Below are 6,366 nucleotides of genomic sequence, written 5' to 3'. Positions count from 1 at the left end.
AATGGGTCTGTCATCAGGGTGGGGGTATGACCCAAAAAAACTGGATAAATTATGTATATTGTATTGAAACAGATGAGGGAAAGAACAGAATAGAAGTGATATATGATTGAGTATTATGATTAGCACAGGAATCCAGAATTAAGGTTGCATAGAGAAGTGTATTCGGGGTGGGGGTGGGGGAAGAGACGTGGGAATTGTATACTAATGAAGGATTTTTTTCCCCTCTCTCTTTGGAGGGGGAAGCGAGCTGGTCGGCAGGGGTGGGCAGGGAGAAAAGTGCGGCAATGAATGAATGGAAATCCAAAACCTCTGTAAATGTCTATTGAAATTATTAATAATAAAAAAAACCCAAAAAAAATCATCATGCTCAACAGGAGCTATCTTAGCTTCAGGGTCATCAAAGTTAACAAGGAATGCATCCGCCCGCAACAGCAGGAGCTTCTGATTCTTCGCAACCATAACCCAGAAAGAGGGAGCATCCAAAATGCCAAGCAGGCTCTGAGAAATATGATAAACCCCTCGTGTGATCAACCTATTGGCTATCCAATCTTTGTCTCACCCCTGACAACTTCTTACTTTGACAGCCATGAACAGCTTAAAGAAATTCTTGGAGGCCCTATCAGTTTGGGGAATATCAGAAACTTCATAGTATCTACTTGACACAGGTTAAGGAAAGGTTGTGGAGTTGGATGTAACAGTGGTGGCAATATTGAAGATTCTGATACTGGAAGTGGAACTTCCTGTACCAGTAACAATGCAACAACTGCCAATGATCCCCACAGGAACGTGTCCCAGGCAAGCACTGGAAATCCAGGGCAAGGGGGCACAGGACTCCACCCACCTGTCACAGCTTATCCTCCAACACTAGGCACTAGCCACAGTGCTCACTCTGTGCTGTCGAGCCTGGTCAGACAGTCCCCTGCCCGGGCCTCCGTAGCCAGTCAGTCCTCTCCTCGTACTGCTACAGTAGCCACCACTCATCTCTCCGGATGTCCACCACCGGATTCGTGCATTGTCGGCGCTCCTCCACCAGTCAGATATCCCTTCGAAATTTACCCTCGTCCATCCAGTCCCGCCTCTCGATGGTGAACCAGATTGAGCCCTGCAGTCAGAGCGGCGTGGTCTGCGCGCAGCATGGCCTGCCTTCTTCCAGCAGCTTCAGCCAAAGCATCCCTGCCTGCAAGCATCACGCCCTCGTGGGCTTTCTCGGGACAGACGGAGGTCAGAGTAGTGCCTCCGACGCACAGCCAGGCAACAGCTTAAGTCCTGCCAATGCTTCACACGCCAAAAAGGGGGAAGTGATTTACAGAGTCCAAATTGTGGATCCCAGTCAAATTTTGGAGGGGATCAACCTGTCAAAAAGGAAAGAGCTGCAGTGGCCAGACGAGGGAATTCGGTTAAAAGCCGGGAGAAACAGTTGGAAAGACTGGAGTCCTCAGGAAGGCATGGAAGGCCATGTGATTCACCGATGGGTGCCTTGCAGCAGAGATCCAGGTACTAGATCCCACATCGACAAGACAGTGCTGCTGGTCCAGATTGATGACAAATACGTGACTGTAATTGAAACTGGGGTCCTAGAACTTGGAGCCGAAGTGTGAGCCAGTGTTTTAGAACGACATTTCTCTCCCCTCTCACTTCTGAGACATTGGAAAAATAGGAGAAAGCAGAAGATGCCTGGAGGTGTCACCTTGATTCTCTGAGGAAGAGACTTGAAATCATGCGGGCTTGGTCAAGGTCTGTCCTCCACCCTTCACCCTGACTTCTGTCACTGTCTCCATCCCCAAATAAAGCAGAAATATTTTTTTAAGTTAAAAAAAAGAGTTACATTTTGATTGCTGACTTTATCACACATTTCTTATTAGTTGCTCTTGCCTGTTCATGTGTGTCAGAGTAGAGCTACTCCACAGCGTTTTCAGTAGCTGATTTTTCAGAAGTACATCAATAGATCTTCCTTCCTAAGGCACTTCTGAGTGTTCTCAAGGTACCAACCTTTTAGTTAGTAGCAAGTTCCATACATCCATTACCAGGTAATTTTATTATCTTCATTTTCCCCCTTATCTGATTTAATCCTTTTTAAAAAAATTATGCAAGGCAGATTGCTGGCTACACATTTGACTTACATACAATCTGTATGTAGTTAGAATCAACCCCTGCAAAACTTAGGATATTAAAAATTTAAATTATACACAATGGTTCATAATTACAAATGGGTAACATTTTGCAGTATACATCAAAACATTATTATTACCATCACTATATTATGTCAAAATGTTTTCTTGTGTTTGGAGATGTTCTTTAATAGTTTTTCTGCTCAGAAAGTTGAGAGAGAGAGAGAGAGAAAGAGAGAGATAGATCTCATACTAACACAAACATTATAGGGAGCTCTAGTAGCCTAGTGAGTAGAGAGTTGTGCAGCCAACCCCAAGGTGGAAGGTTCAAATCTTTCAGCTGCTTCATGGAAGAAAGATGAGTAATCACTGCCAATGCCATTTATAGTCTCTGAAAACTCACTTGAAGATCAACAAGTCTGGTTCCAATTCAATGGCAGTGAGTGAGTGAGTGAGTGAGTGAGTGAATACAAACAATTGTCTTAACGTTAGATAAAAATGATTTCTGCTTACATATAAATGCAGCTTTAAAGACTTAAGAACAGAACCTATTTGTAGTGTGAGAACTGCCTATACATCTTTGTAAACTACTTAAAATCTTATTTTAGAACAAAATATAAAATGAATAACTCTTAGTCACACCAAGTAAATTATGCTAAGAATACATAATCAGTAACCGTAAACCATATGATTTCTCTTCTCTCACTGCTGCATCTACCAAATGGAAGAGATGCTAACCTTTTTAATCTGAATTTTCTAAGAATTTTTTTGTGTGCCCAAAATAGACTCTGGATTTAACTCTTGTCTCTAATAATGTAATAACCTTCTGCTTCAAGTGTGGGCCATTTTTCAAAGTAAAACCAGAGTGTTTTCCCAGGGAACTCTAATAGCTTCAGAGAAATTGTTACATAATCAATTGCTTACATAATATGCATTAAAATAAAGCAAACAAAACAGAGGAGTGTTTACAAGTTAATGATAACTTCTGCGTTAAAAATGTTCCTTTGATATAGGGTTTCAAATCTAGCCCTATGTTTACTTGACTCACCTCAAAAGAATCACTGTCAGTCAAAACCTCAGCTGAAAAAGGAGGACAATGTGCATGAAGAACGGTTACATTCTAGCTTACTGAAAGAAGTCCCTGGATGGTCAAACATGTCACTTCCTCCTCTGGTCCCTTGATGAATGAGTATTGGCTTATAGGTCCTCCTTTGTTTCACTACTACTAATTGACACATACGAAGACCTGATCCTTTTTCTTTATATTTGAAAATGAGACTCAATTATTCCTTAGTTATACTCTTGAAATAGACGTTTATGCGAAGGTGGGGCTTGGACCACCACCATATTTAGGCCAAAGGCTGATGGAGTTGTTGTTAGGTGCTTTTGAGTCAATTCCAGCTCACAGTGACATTACGGCCCAGTAGAATGAAGCTTTTCACTCTCCTGCACCATCCTCACAATCTCTGCTGTCTTTAAGCTTTTGTAGCAGTCACTGTGTCAATCTACCTCAGCAATCCCCACCAATGCCAGCACTAACATCTACCACACCGTGGCATGCTTCTAATGAAGATTTGGGGGAGAAATCATTTTCTCTAGGAGAAGAATGTGGGGTAAGGGTCTAAACAAATGAACTGTGGAGGGCCCCTGCCCTCTCCCCACCTCTTATGTTAGCAGCTCACATCCTTGCTTTTACAAAAATAGAGGTTTTACCAAACAATACAGATATATACCACTCTACTTAGAATTATCAAAACTCACCACATAAAATGTCCAGATATTTAAACATTATTGTGGCAAAAAACAAAAACTTTTATACAATCACTCTGGAAGACAGTTTGGCATTCCCTCTAAAAGCTAGAAATTCCATATGACCCTGCTATTCCACTGCTTGGAATGTACACCAAGGATATTAGAACTGAGACACAAATGGAGATTTGTACACTAATCTTCATAGCAGAATTATTCATCACCACAAGAACATGGAAATAGCCCAAATGTCCAACCACAATCGAATGGATTGAGAAATTATAGTATATTCATAAGATGGAGTACTGTACAACATGCTAGAGCAATGATTTTTGAAAACCACTATATAACTTGGGAGGGACTGGAGAGCATTATACTGAGTGAACTAACTCAGATTAATAAGAACAAATACTGTGTAAGATAATAATTGTGAAAATATTAAGATAACTAGTAAAACATGTATGAGGATACAATGGGGGAGAGTAAGAGCAGAGGGGTGAAGGTGGGCAGGAGGATGATCATAGGGTAGCACAATTTGATCGAGGGGTGAGTAAAGGAAATGGGAATGATTCAGTATGAAAAACAATGTAAAACTTGTAAGCAAATCAGTTGTTGTTGTTGTTACGTGCCTTCAAGTCACCTCCAAATCATAGCAACCCTATGTACAACAGCCTTAAACCCTGCTCTATCCTGTGCCAATCTTATTGTCTCCAATACTCCTACCCCATTTCTCCAGTGACTGAATCAATCCATCTCATTGAGGGTCTTTCTCTCCTGTGCTGTCCCTCCACCATCCCAAGCATGACATCCCTCTCCAAGGACTGATCCCTCCTTGCAACATGTCCAAATTATGTCAGATGAAGCTTCAGAATCCTTGCCTCCAAGGAGCAGCCTGGCTCCACCTTCTCCTAGCAGTCTGTGGTATATGCAGTACTCTTCTTCAGCACCACAGCTCAAAGGCATCAATTCTCCTTCTATCATCCCTAGACATTGTCCAGCTCTCTGATGCATAGCAAGTGATTGCAAAGACCATGGCCTGTATCAGGTACACTTTAGTCATAGCAAACCAGTATGAAATAAAAATTTTATTTTAAAAAAACAAACAAAAACAAATACTTTTAAAATTGGTTAATTAGAGAACATAACAGTTACTTCCTGCTGCTACAACACAAGTGTGGCTTTAAAGAACAGAAATGTCCTTTCCAGGTTCAAGGGTTGAATTCAGTCTGACTTGCAGGAATAGAGGGGGGGAGGTGCTCTTCCCTGTTTAGTTCCTCATCTGTTTTAATTTTATTGTTGTTGTGAGGTGTCCTCGAGTGAACTCTGACTCACAGTGAAGCCATCAACAGCAGGTAGTAACTTTGTCGCATGTTGTGCTATCCACACAATCTCTGCCATACTCTAACTCACTGTTGCAGTCATGGTGTCAATACATCTCAAGGAAGGGCTTCTTCTCTTACACACACACACACAGGCACGCACACACGCGGGCATGGGCTCGTGCATGGGTGCAAGCAAAATGTCCTTTCTAAGGACTGGACCCTCAAAGTATGCAAGATTAAATTTCACTCTCCTTGCCTGCAAAGACAGCATAGTCATACCTCCTTCAAGACAAATTTGTTTGTTGTGCTGGCAGTCTGTGGTGTGTTTAATATTCTTTGCCAACACAACAATTCCAAGGTGTCAGTTCTTCGGTCTTCTTTGGAGAATAGCATCATGCTTGGAAGAGAGGGGGAGCAGGGCAAGAGAAGAAGACCCAGGATGAGATGAATTGACATAGTAACTGAGATAATAGAGGTAGATGTGTCAGAGACAGTGAATCTGGTTCAGGATAAGAGCAGAGTTCAGAGCTATTGTGCATAGGGTTGCTATGACTCACAGTTGACTTGATAGCACATAACAAGAACAACAACATAATTGTTAATGTTAAAGTCTAACTTTCACATGCAGGAGCTTCAAGTTTTAGTAGTTTCTAGAAGCTGAAATTATGTCTAACATTATGTCTGAAATTTTGGCTAACATTTAGAAGAATGAAAATTTTCAAGGAAGACACTCAACGAGATGGATTGGCACAATGACTGCAGCAAAAGGCCCAAGTGTGTCAGAGATGGTGAGGACAGGGTTCAGATCTGTTGTTCATAGGGCCACCATGAGTCATATTCAACTCAATGGCTTCTGACAACAAGAAGAAGAAATCATGCTCATGAAAAACTTGTAACTGGTGAATAAGCAGTCTTTTGAACATAGCAAGGGAAGATTGCATAATCTAAAATCAGAAACAACTCCTTGCTATTGTGAACAAAGCTGCAATAAACATGGGTGTGCATATATCTGCTTGGATGTCAGCTATCGTCTTTTCAGGGTATATTCCCAGTAGTGGAATTGCTGGGTCAAATGGTATCTCTATTTGCAACGTTTTGAGAAAGCGCCATACTGCTTTCCACAGGGGTTGCACCATTTTACACTCCCACCAACAGTGAATCAGGGTTCCAGTTTCTCCACAACCTCG

The 6,366-nt window shown here is 41.7% G+C and overlaps 1 pseudogene; it reads left to right on the top strand.

Moving 5' to 3' along the window:
- The window catches only part of LOC102856591, a 31,174-nt pseudogene extending 29,576 nt beyond the window's left edge, over window positions 1-1,598 (top strand).
- Window positions 1,599-6,366: the final 4,768 nt, after the last annotated feature.

The sequence above is a fragment of the Elephantulus edwardii genome, unplaced genomic scaffold (genome assembly GCF_000299155.1).
Source record: "Elephantulus edwardii isolate Elephantulus edwardi_28Jun2011 unplaced genomic scaffold, EleEdw1.0 scaffold00060, whole genome shotgun sequence".
Taxonomy (NCBI): domain Eukaryota; kingdom Metazoa; phylum Chordata; class Mammalia; order Macroscelidea; family Macroscelididae; genus Elephantulus; species Elephantulus edwardii.
This window is presented reverse-complemented; position numbering and strand designations above follow the sequence as displayed.